Here is a 13,039-nt window from a genome sequence, read left to right on the forward strand (position 1 = left end):
GCGAAAATTGTATGCGTCTTGTATGCGTCAAAAAATGAAAGCTAATGGATCGAACGAATAACAGAACTGACGTAAACATTAAAGAGCGTCTGAAAAAAAACTTTAGAGAGCTCGATATAGAATCCATTAGACGGCGCAGTAAATAAATCTGTAATTTACGCGAATTTGTGTTCTTTAGTGACATGTTGCTTTTGTTCGTGTCCAATTCATGTTTCGTGATATATTTATTCTTAGTAACGTGTCGTTATATCATGCATAATTTGAAATGATATATGTATGCTGTTTAACACGAATACAGTTTCTATGATCGTCTGTTTTGATTCTTCAAAATCTCAAGCGTTAAATTAAAATTTCTATATATTGTAATATTAAAAAAACTGTGATCTTTAGTGTTCAATATTAAAAATAGCAACAAAATTAAGGATCAATTTCTCTAAAAAACAATTAGTTCTAAAGTTATATACATATATATATAATAATAAATTTTTATAATAAATAAATTTTCAGAATTAATTTTCAGAATTTTTTACGAAAACAATTCTTTGTATGAAAAATATTTAATCTACATTTTCGTATTTTTTTATTATGAGGAATTTTATTTTTGCCGGTTATATTACGATCGAAACGCGTTATAGTATATAATTATATAAAATAAAATTCTTTATAACGAAAATGTAGAATAAATATTTTTCATACAGAGAATTGTTTTCGGGAAAATTAATTTTAAAAATTGATAACATTTTTGTATGAAAAATTTTCTCCGGTTATGATTTCGAACATTGTACATTAAATCGCGATAAAATTGTTGAGTAATATACTAAGAAAATAATTCTAAAAATCGTATATAATACTGAGATATCAGATGTAACGTACGTACCCACTTGAGAAGCGTCCGAGGTGTTGATATGGAGGAATCCGCCGGTTAAGTCGCCGGAAGGGGTCAGACTCGAGGATGTTTGACTTTATTGGAGGAAATATGAGAACGAACTGGCTAGTGGCTCACGGTATTCCCGGTACGCCGAGAATCAAATGTGCGCAGAATATGAGGGGTACCTGCAGCACTTTCAGCCCAGAGGGGGATGTACCCGGGAAGGTTTCATTCATTCATATCGCGAAGCTGGGTCTCTCATTGTCGGAGCGGAGCGGCGGACAAAGCGAAAGCAGGGGACTGGAGTGCTGTCAGGACCAGTGCACTCCATTGCACGACACAAATGACAACCAAAAGTGTGGTGAGGAGCGGGAGAGAAGAGGGCGGGGATGGGATCGGGACCCGAAAGGTGAGCCCGTAGACCAAGAAACGATCTGTCGCTCTATTGTATCGCGATCGATTCGTATCGCATTCACTCGCGGATATCGCGAAAGCGATTCGCATGACGCGTTTTATAAGTCGACAATGGGAATTGTTCCTCTTATTGTATACATGCCGATTATGTCTGCGATTATGTCTGTGAATTTTTTTCTGATCTACGCTTGTTTTTGTTCTCCTTTATATCTTTATATATCACCATTACAATTATTTATAGTCAAAATTACATAAGAACTACATTTTTAAAAATTAATATTATTATTCATATGAGAAAAAAAAATCTCTAGAAATTTAAGTAACATTTTTATTTAAAAAAAAATGTTTCAAAATTGTCAAAGAATATAAATATATAATAAAATATATAATAAATAGGTAATAAATAAGTATATAATAATAAAAATGCACTTCTCTGCACTGTTTCAATTAGAGGATGTAATTACGTGGCTTTCCTACGTGTCGCGCACATTACAGTTACCTTAAGGACGACTCATCAAAAAAAGAAGGACAGGAGAAAAAAAAATACTCAGTGTTGGTTGAAGCTGTCGATAGCAGGACGATTAAAGATATTAAGTTTCTTCTTGGGACATTATTACGCTGCCATGTACACTTCTCGACACCACAGCTCTCCATGCGGATCGAATAATTACAAAGAAACTACTGTTCCTGATGTGTGCGAGCAGCGCTTCCCGTCAAATCGCGTAACAGCCGGGCGCTAAAAAATTTCTTTTTATGATGTGTTACAGGAAACGTATGTACGAAAGTACGGTACTCGAGCCAAAAATGCTATAGAGCTTCCGGAGGAATATTAATCTATTTACATCTTGATCCATTTGCGTTACCATTTTTGGCATTTTTCAACAATAATATACAAATATACAAAGATCAATAAAACACTCGGTAACTGTGAATAAGTTTTATTTATTATCTAGTCATCTCCCTTCTCTTTAAGAGAGAGAGCAAAAAGGTATCAGCCGATGTCTACAGAGAGAGTTTTATGTAAGATACAAACTTGACATTTCGCTATTGTATTTGAAATATCGGTTAAAAAATGAATCAAGAAAAAAGACAAACATTCCTCCTCCATAATAAGGCATTCGTTTCTAGGTAAGTCAAGGACGCCATTGTAAGTCACTTTAGCCTTTTTATTGCGAAATGCAAGTAATCACCGTTAATTGCCGCCGCCCGATCGCAGGGAGCGACGTTTACAAAGAAAACATCGGTATTTAATACAATTATAGTACACAACACATCTCGGGAGAGAAATACAGCAGAGAAAATTAATATTTACACATATAGTTTCGATTTTTCAATCGGTGCTCTCTCTCTCTCTCTCTCTCTCTTTCTCTGTGTACTCGCGTCGCAAGACGCAATCTAATTGGAATTATTAATTTACCGTCGGCGCGCGTGCGAGAAAGAGAGACTATATACATATATGTACGCCACTTGTGCTTGTGCAGGCAAGAGAATTGATACCGCAGTAATTTGTACTAATTAATCCATCCGCGATATTATATATGCCTCTCGTACTCTCGTTATTGTTACAATGCGCACACATATTACTCGACGTCACGCTACGTCGAGTATCCCTATTAATCATCGAACGCGCACCATCGGCGGCAAATGTAACGCGCGCCGGACGTAATAATATTTAATGCTCCTGGCGCCGCGCGCACGGGATTCCTCGACTTCGTCCACCGCCGGAGATTTCAGCGGGAAAAGGTTCGATACGCAACGGAATGCGAAATACGAGAATCGGCCATACAACACGCCGGCGTTTGACGATATTAAATGCCTTCGCGCGCAACTTTGTACAGAATGGATTATACATTGTACAACACAGCGGCTGTGATAGAATTTTAGATTAAGTGTCGCAATCTTTTGATGTCGGTCCGTTCGCTTGGACTAAGAGACAATCAAGACGCGGCGAATTCGCGCGAGAGTGCCAGGATGAGAGAAAGAATTACACGCTTGCTCTTTTGTTGATTAAAATATATATAAATAACTTTATTGTTTATGTATATATATATATATATATATATATATGTATAATAATAAAATGCCCTATCTATTTTACAAATATACAAAACTCTCGCTATGTACATCGATCTCCGTTTTCGATTCAAACACGAGAACTTCAATATCGAAGAACTTTTTAATAAATCGATATCGTCGATTAAACTATCGTCTCGAGTTAGAAAGAGGAAAAAACGTTACGTTTCGTTGCAATACGAGTTACAGGTAGTATGCTCCAAGATTTTTTTTTCTTTTCTGTTTCTCGCGCTAATTACATTTGCACACTACGAAGCTATCACGATTCTCAAAAATACGAATAATCGCTTATTTATTCGGACACCGTGTTACGGGTACATTGCAATAGTAAGAAATGCTTCTGATAATAAGTAGAGAGAGAAAAGTCGCGACAGTCAGGAGTCCTGAAACAGAGAGAAAAAAAAAACAGTGATTGCGTGATTACGTGCAAAAAGTGATCTCTATTAATTGCGCTAGACGCAAGATGCATTTTAATGGATGAATAATTGAAATGCGCTTTGTGTATGCGCGCAATATGTGATACAATTATTGATCACGCGGAAAGAATGATTCATTAACAATAATATATTGCGTTAATAAATTCAGATGATGATAATAATAGAACGGTTTATTATCATAATGAGTTTCGATAAGCGAACGATCAATCGTTATCTATAATCGCTCCGGAAATGTACTACATTATGCACTTCGTTTACACAGATGGAGTATAATTACAGTGCCAAAGCTGATTATCGCGTAATCAGTTCGTGAAATAACTACATCTCTCTGATATTTATTTTATAAATTATCTATTTTAAATGTGACGGCTTACCTTTCCTCACTGCGATTTCCGGTCACTCCTCACGTAACGCGTTTCAATAATACTTTTGGGAACAGTTCATACATCTGAAACAGAAAATTACAAGAAATTTTTTGTGTGAAAATATAAAAAAATAGTTTATTATAAAAATTTCGCAAAAGTAAGGAGTTTTTGCGACAAATGGAAGAGTGTGGCAGAAGGACAATTATACTTTAAACACATGATGCTTAATATTAATTTTTTAGAAATGAAAAGTGATATGAAAAAGAGAAGAGTGCACGAGACAAAAACTAAAAGACCGATGCATAATAAGGATAAGCAGAGAATTAGATAGCGTCTCTGTATCTCACGAGAAACATTCTACTCTCGGGAGAGTAACTTGAATACAAAAGATACCTTTTGAATACAAAAGGTCACAAACTTTTTCCGCTGAGATAATTTAACAAGTTTTATATATATATATATTTTTTTTTTTTTAATTTTTCCCGCGACGACGCGAAAGACGGGGACGACGCGCTGAAAGTTTCACGGCCGTGGTTTTAGAAATGCATTTAAACTTCCGCTTGGTTGTGTCCCGTGTCAAAATGCGTTTCCTTTTTGCGTCGCCGGCACGTCGCGCCGCATCAGACGCGAGGGATTCTTCCGCGCGCGGAGAGAATGGGATGTGGATGCGCGCGAAAAACCGATGCCGCACATTTGTCGCGGTGTCACGGCCGCGCACGGCAGTGCCAGATATCACAAGCGGAAATGTTCGTTTTGAAATTTTGCTAGCTCAAACTGTGTCACGCTTCGGCGGGTATGTCGAGAAGTAGCGTAGTAGCGCGACAAAAGGTGAATAAAATCTCAATTCTTTTTATTCTTTTATTTTATCTATTTTTCTTTTTTTTTTTTTGAAAGAAAAAATCGGGATTTATTTAAATATAACTTCATGATCTTCTTCACGGCATGGATGATCGTCAAAATGTCTAAGTAAAAACTTGTTCGTCCATAATTGTATATCTTATTAATTTATAATTGTATATTTTATTGAGCTTTAAATAATTTCAATAATAATTTTAAATTCAATCTATAATTCATTATATTAGCGTGTAATTATGAAATTATAAAAATACAATTACATGTAAAAACTATGGAAACGAGATAATTTCTTTTCCCGATAGACATGTAACACACTAAACATTAAATTAATGTACAATCTTCTGTATATAGTCTAGGCAATATCGTGCTCGACACGAGGGAGGAAGGGTTGTTTCCGTCGACGCAGACGGGAAGGATTGAAGAACGTCCGCGCGCACGAGAGAGAGAGTGAAATAAGTGAAATTTACTTACATCCGCGCGCGAATTTAATTAAACGTTCAAAGAAATAATAAACAGCCATTGCAGCCCGTGGGTCTCTCCGCAGTTGTCTATAATGAAAGCGGAGAGACCCGTTGTCATTTATGTATGCGTGCCAGTGGCGATCGCATCGACAGGGAGGGGGAGAAGGCTGAAAGCCGAGATGCATTTTCCTCTTCTTCGCGTACTCGCTCTTTCCCTTTCTCTCTCCATTGAAGCCGCATCCCTTGTAAGGGAAGCCGACCTGGTTTTAAGATACAGCGACACCGTGACGCGTTTGCTGTCCGTGTAGCAAGGAAAAGCCGGGAGCGACTTGGAACGAGGGAACGAGCTTTCCGCAAGACACTTTCGACTCGGCTACGAGAGCAACCTTCAATTTTAATGAAGCAAGCGCGGATATATAGAGAAGGGGAGAGGGGTTGAAGAGGCGGGCGGTCCTAAAGAAAGTTTCTCCTTGAAATCCTACACGAAAGGGAAGGCGAATTTCGAAGCCGCTCACTGAATATTCGTGCCGAAGTTTCGCTGGGAAATACGCGCCTTCGCGAAAGAACCGGGGAATAATACGAGGCCACTATTGAAGAGTCCGTTATTAATTCGACCGATGATGCGATTCTCTCACTGCCTGGTATAGAAGCGGCATATATACATATACACGAACGCGATGAACAGTATTACGCCGTCCGTCGCGTATAATAACAGGCGCGCGGATAATAACGCGCGCCGCGCGTGAATTTTGTAGAATAATCCTGTCGGGGATAATAATGGTACCGATCTCTCGCGGATGCATCGGCGCGACGGCGGCGGCGGCGGCAGTGCTTCAATTGTCGAATCGCGCGATTCGGTTATATAATCCCGACCGCGAGATACGTTGGCCTTTAGATATTTAGAGCGAGATATACCATCGCGCGTTTTAATTCGCCATTTCCCCGCACATCGTGGTCGGCTGTGTTATTAGAATCATGAATCGAGAATGAATCTAGAATTTAGAATGTATAAAATCTCTATCAAATCATGTATCATATTCCCTGTCATATTTCTTTGTTAAAAAAATATTCTAAATATAATGTATATCCTCGCCTATAATTTGGTGGTTAATTTACGGATCGATGTAGAATATATAAGAAATAAAATGTCCAAAATCTTTATAGTATAATCCGAGTATATTCGTAATCAATTAAAATTTAATCTAATTACATTTGGTAAATAATCCGCAAGAGAGTACGGACTCCAAGTATATAATTTACGTAAAATTAACTACAAGTTTAAAATGTATGAATTATCTCACGGAAGTCTGATGATTTATATGCATTAATCCAGCATGAGCAAGAACATGGAGAAAACCTTAATTTCGCGATTCCGGTAGAATATGGGTATATTCGCTTGGAATCTCTCTCTCTCTCTCTCTCTCTCTCTCTCTCTAGCGGAATCGGCCGAATAAAAGCAGAACGATTAATCGAGAGAGATATCTGGGGCGTAATAACTCGCGGAAAGATCGCTCTGAGAAATCTGATTCGAGAGAAAGAGAAAGAGAGTTCTTTTAGCACCGATGAACACGCGGATAAGAATATACCGGGGATTTATGACGAGCGAGTAAGCGAGCGAGCGAGTTGCGTAAAAAGTCGAGATTTTCGTCCGATATTTCTTCAACGCCTTATATATATATATATATACTGCCATCGGTCGGTCGGACGGTTGGTCTTAATTAACACACTCGCGTTATATATCCTCCCCTGGGCTGAATGGTTGAAACAAAGGATAGCGCCGCTTTGTTCCTCCCATCGATGGAGGGCCTTTCGCACGGTCGCATAGCCCGTAGGATAGGACGTGTTCGCTCACATAAGCGCTCCCTTCGGAACCAGTTTCACTTGTTTGTAAACACACGGGAGGATTTCCATTCACGCGGAGGAATTCCGCCTCAAGACTATCTCTGTCTCTCTTTCCTCTCTATCTCTGCGCTCGCTTTCGGTCCATTTCATTACTTGCCGACGAGAACTCGAATCGCCATTGTCGTCGTTGGCTAGAAAGTTCCGTCGCGAATCGCCAAGTCGATTCATTCGGTTCTCTCTTGCTTTTCCGCTTAAAAACAATCGCCGAGGAACGGTCTCGGAAGAGCGAGAGCAAAACCTCCGACCTGCAAATTGAGTCGTAGCAGCTTACAGGAAATCCGCGCTCTCGTCTTTTCTCTTTCTCTCTTCGCCCTCTCATCATCAGCCTTCGACGAACTGAACGCGTCGTATATCCGCCGCTCGCGCGCAAGGATATAATTTCATTTTACGCTCTTTGAGCGCTTTGTTTTGCGGATTATTCACGCCTCTGTCGGTTCACGCTCGAAGATCCCGTCCCGAGGAAAGGCCTATTTCGCAGTCTTTCACGTTATTGCCACCGTTGACTTCCGAAACGACCAAAGCGATGACGTAAAGCGTGCGGATTTACAAGTGAGAGCAAAATATATTTTAAACTTGCGACTTCTGGAATTCGTTGTTCTCTTAAGAAAGAAAGTAGCGAATATGGTAAAATCGAATAAAAAAAGCCGAAACTTGTAATAAGATAAGAATAGTATTTTCTGCGTTTTACTTTGTTCGCAAAATATATTCAAATCAATAGTTTTTTTTATTTCTATATCCTAATTCATTGTTTATTAAAAAGGATTAGAGAATATGATAGAAATATAGTAGGATAGTTTTTAAATAATGAACATATTTTGAATGCAGACTGATAAAAATAATTGTTTGAACAGTGTGTTATTTAAGTGAAATATGATTTAAAATTTTATTTTCCGTCAGCAATTAATGAATATAAATGCGTAGGAAAAATATTTGAAACGCAGTAACTGAAATTATTGATTGAAATAATAATTTTAAAAGCATTATACAAAAATACACACATATACACGCACATGTAATATTTAAATTTTTATTTGTCATTTTAAATATTATCTGTCTTGTATTATTTTTAATATTATTTTAAATGTTTTTGCATTAAATGAGTTTATGCATTAAGAAAGATAATTAAAAAAGTAATAAAAAACTTTTATCTCAAAAGTATAATTATCATTTATTTATTAATGCTAGTTTACAAAAACAATTAGCATGAATTTTGGTTTAGATTTAAAGAAAAAAAAAAATTAATGAAATACATAAATAGAAATAGTATTCAAATATTTGTATAATGAGAGAAAAATAGTTATTTAAAGTGATTGTATATGTATATATTTTTGTTGTCTCTAACGAGAAATATATAGAAATGATTAGGATATTTATTTGTAATTTGTAAAATAAATTAAATACCTCAAATAGATTTTAATTAACATATAAATACATAAAAATTATTATTTCATATTAACCATTCGTAATCTCCAATAAAGGAAACAGTTTATATATGTATATATAAAAATTGTTAGTTTCTATATCAAATACTTTATTTTATGTATGCACCCCTGCAATGCACACAATTTTACAAAGTATGCGCAAAAATGTGCGCGTATGTTCGGTGAAAACGAAATAAGAAATCGATGAGAAGTAGAAAATAAATGCTTTGAGGTGCGGATCGGGGATAGATTCCAAATAATGTTAGATACAATCTGTTCACGTTGAGTGACACAATTACGTTACTCGTGCACGGACGTAACCGCGTCGACGACGGCTTACTGCCGGACGGAATCCACTCTCCCGCGACTGCGTATACGCTACAATTTAAGTTATCCCGAGTTCTCGCGCTTCCCAGGCAGCGGCGGCGGCGGCGGCGGCGGCGGCGGTTTTGGAGAGAAAACACAAAGGGGCGTCCATTTGCGATCTGATAATAATTGGAAAAGTTATCGTCGGGGATGGAGTTTTGCCCGCAACTAACATTTTCCCTCCGAAACTATTCCGGCCGATGTAAAATGGAGAAACTTTCGCATCAAGGAATAACTTCCGCCGCTTTTGAATGATATTCTTTCCGCCCGCCAATTCCCAGGAAGTGCCTCCCTCCGTGGCTTTTCGGAGGGACTTAAGCGCGTCCAGTGATTTGTCTGGACTCTGAAGGGTGAAGAGAGGGGGGAGAAAGAGGAAAATATTTCTTGTAAATATACCGAGGCACGTACTCTGATAAAGGAAAACTTGTTGTTTGTTGAAAGATATAGAATATTCAATCCGTCGGAATGGTGGTTCCGCTCGGTGCTTTCGCTCCGTCTCTCTTGTGGCGGCAGTTTGCGAGCAACTTAAAGCAGGGTCGCTCAAAGACGGAGAGATGGTTTTAGAGAATGGAACCACCGGACTCTCACAGTGTTAAACGATAACAATCGCTAGGCGAATTTGCGTCGTGAACCGAAAAAGATGGCGAGACATTCGGGTCGCCGACCCGATTCTTCGTCGAGTCGCATTAAGGTACGATCTACGATAAAGACTTCACGAGCGCGTTTGCAGGGTGGGATTTATGTCGGGGGATATCCCCCTGAAAATTCCAATCTTAACTTTAATACCGAGTTCTTTAATTTTCAGCCAATTTTTTTTTATGAGAAATTGCAAACGTTGTTGCTTTTAATATCCGACGCTAAATTTTTTTGTGATTAAAATTCTAAATTAATATTATACAAAAATGTATTTGAATTTAAACAAAGAAAAAGATTCTTAATCGTTCTGTAATTGCATTTAAAAATTTAATTTATGTAGAATCCTTCATTTTCACTACATTAAACATTATTATTGATATTTTTATTTTAGAGAGAAAAATCTATATTTCTTTTGCGTATAAAAGAGCGTACCTTATATAATTATTTATATAATGTAATCACAAATATAGACATCCGTACAAGCATAATATATAAATAACAATTATCGAGAGTCATCTATTTATGAATGGAGGGAAGAAATAAGAGTCGCGATGACGTATTTTAATTTTACCACAGTGCGTACAAATATCTGAATGAGTTAGCGGTTTGTGGCCAAAGTTGATTGAATTCTCGCGAGCCGGTGTCTTTTCGGTCAAATTACTGGTAGCGAACACGTGATCCTACATCAAAAAAAAGAAGGTGAAAAATGAAAATTATTCCATGAATTCACTAAAAAAATGATGACTACGTAACTTCTACTATCGTCGCGAACCAATGACATTTGATTGGATGAGATTCACGTGAGATCTGAAGGGATGAAATGCGAAAATTGAAAAAGTTCGCCGACGATTACGTGATTGACCTCAGACCGAAGACAGATGTATGCCATCCGCAGAACTCTTACGGAATGCAAGAAACTCGCAGAGCATGCTTATGAAGCATTTGATAGAATTTTATGGAACGATGAATTATCTTTCGTTCTTCCTTCAATCCAACATCCACTGTCAATCTTTTGATAAGGGGGAGAGAAGAAAATTTGATTAAAAAAATCCGATAAAAATCCGCCTCGCTATATACTCGCGCTGAAACTGTAATTCAATTATTTTACAATAAGAGAAAATTTTTTGAAAGTCGTTATTGTTAGTTTTTCTGATCCATTCAGGTTTAAAGGATACGGTTCGCGGTTACTTTTGAAGTCACCACCGATTCTCGATATATTTGCGGGAATGGAAAATCGACAGATACGCCGGAGCTTATGCGCCGCTACAACGTACCGCGAATCCGACGCTTTCATTACTCGGGCAAATCGAATTTCGCGAGGATTGTGTTACTTTGCCGCCTCACGGCTCCCGCTACTTCCATTTTGGTCAACTATCCGCGAATATAATGCCGGTAGCAGTACCGAATGTACAGTTCGTTTATTGCTACTTGACGTCGGGGTTGGCAAGAAGGAAACGAGATTGCAGCGATGCGTGAACAATTGCCAAAAAGAAAAAAAAAAGAAAAAGAAAAAAAAACTCGAATGGGGATTGCATATTGCGAATAAAATGATATTTGATAATTACGGTGCTTGTGTAAAAATTTTAAATTTTCACACAATTTGCAGACAATCTTTAAAGAAGGACAAAGAATTCATTGTAAATGTCACTTTTATATTCCATTGATTCGCATTGCATCGATATGAAATATGATTTTATGAATTCCATCAATCTTGTTTTATGTGCACATTATACTCTATCGTTTACATCTTGAACTCTACCATTTAAAACATTTGAACTTTAATAATGTGTCATACAAAAGAACCGAATTCACGCTCGACAATATCTCCATGAGGAAAAACACCGAAAAAATTTCATCAAGAAAATACTATTTTTTTTTCTAATACTCGTCGTATGAAAACGTGCGGAGCGGCCGCATGTTAAATAATTGTCGCGTCGATTGCGATCGCGAATTATTACTTTCAATCGGCCGGTAATTCGGACCGCCAATCGCGGCCGCGACATGACGAGTTGACGCATCATTACGGAGATTGTAAAACGCGCTATGAAATCCTCGGGACCGCGCGCAGCGGCGGAATTAACGATCGGCGAACGATCGCTCGGAACAGAGTCGACAGAGAGCTGGGATCCAATCAAACCTGGTATTCCGCGGCTGCGTCGGTCTTGTTGCTGCTGCCGTTACTACTGTGCCGCACCACATTTGGCCAGGAGTGATTTTTCGCAATCAATAACTGTACTGTTTACGCGCACACCGCCTTCCTATGCAATGCTTGCGCTTCGCTCTCTCGCTCTCTCTCTCTCTCTCTCTCCTCCTACTCCCGCACCGCGCACGCGGGGAGCGTCCGCTGTTGTAATTACATTTGCACTACGCGGTGCAAAGCTTTCAGAATTCTCTTCGAAAGGGAATTTCATCGATTTCGCCCCCGTGAGATCTTCCAGCGCCGCGCGCGAAAAGTCCTTTGTCGCGCGAAGAAAAGCCTTTGAAAAGTCCGGGACATTTTCCGACACCGCCTTTTTACCCTCGATCATACTCACTGCGAACATTGACGTTATAATACCGAAGGCATTATAGTACCTTCATATATTATTACTTTGCCTGTTGGTATTTTTTGGTAAGGCAACAATCCTGTAGGATATTCGAATTACTTTTCTTTAGCTACATCTCTCTTCACCGACCGGAAATTGCTTTCCTTTAACGAAAATTTGATCGTGAATGGTATCCTTTTTCGACACTTTTAATCGTCGGTGTTATATATCTAATACATTTTGAATTGAAACTCTATTGGGATAAAGATGAATTAAAATTCGTAGATTATTTTTTTAATTATAAAAGTACCTTTTAAAAATTAATTTGTTTTTAATCTGCGAATAAGATCGGAAACCTATAATGCTTTTTTGAAACGGTATATTCTTTTAATTTATTCCGTATTAAATAGAATCTAGAGAAAAATAATTATATATAAAGCTAATATATTATTCTATCACAGATTAAAAAAAAATATTATTCCTTGTTAAAAATGTGCTGAAAAATTTAATTGCAACGGTTCTCGCTTAAATTAACTCAGACCGTGGACATGTACGAGTTTGAGGTCATGAATACATTGTATGTAGAGCCGCACGTGGATGGTAATTGTGATCTAGTCGACCAATCGGGACGGAATAAAGAGATGTTAAAGAGCACTTGTTCGCGGGTGAAGCGGTACTCCGGGTAAATCTCTCGCGTCATTAATTCGGATCGATGA

General features: G+C 38.0%; 1 protein-coding gene across 1 annotated transcript in view; it reads right to left on the minus strand.

Moving 5' to 3' along the window:
* Positions 1–2,434: 2,434 nt before the first annotated feature.
* Positions 2,435–13,039, minus strand: part of LOC126849141 (toll-like receptor 6) — a 52,064-nt gene continuing 41,459 nt past the window's right edge. Inside the window, exons 2-3 of the mRNA XM_050590724.1 lie at positions 4,167–4,240; positions 2,435–3,738 (exon numbers count right to left, since the gene is read on the minus strand). The gene's annotated coding sequence lies outside the window, so the exon portion shown is untranslated. The remainder of the gene's footprint in view (positions 3,739–4,166; positions 4,241–13,039) is intronic.

Source organism: Cataglyphis hispanica, chromosome 4, assembly GCF_021464435.1.
Source record: "Cataglyphis hispanica isolate Lineage 1 chromosome 4, ULB_Chis1_1.0, whole genome shotgun sequence".
Classification (NCBI taxonomy): Eukaryota; Metazoa; Arthropoda; class Insecta; order Hymenoptera; family Formicidae; genus Cataglyphis; species Cataglyphis hispanica.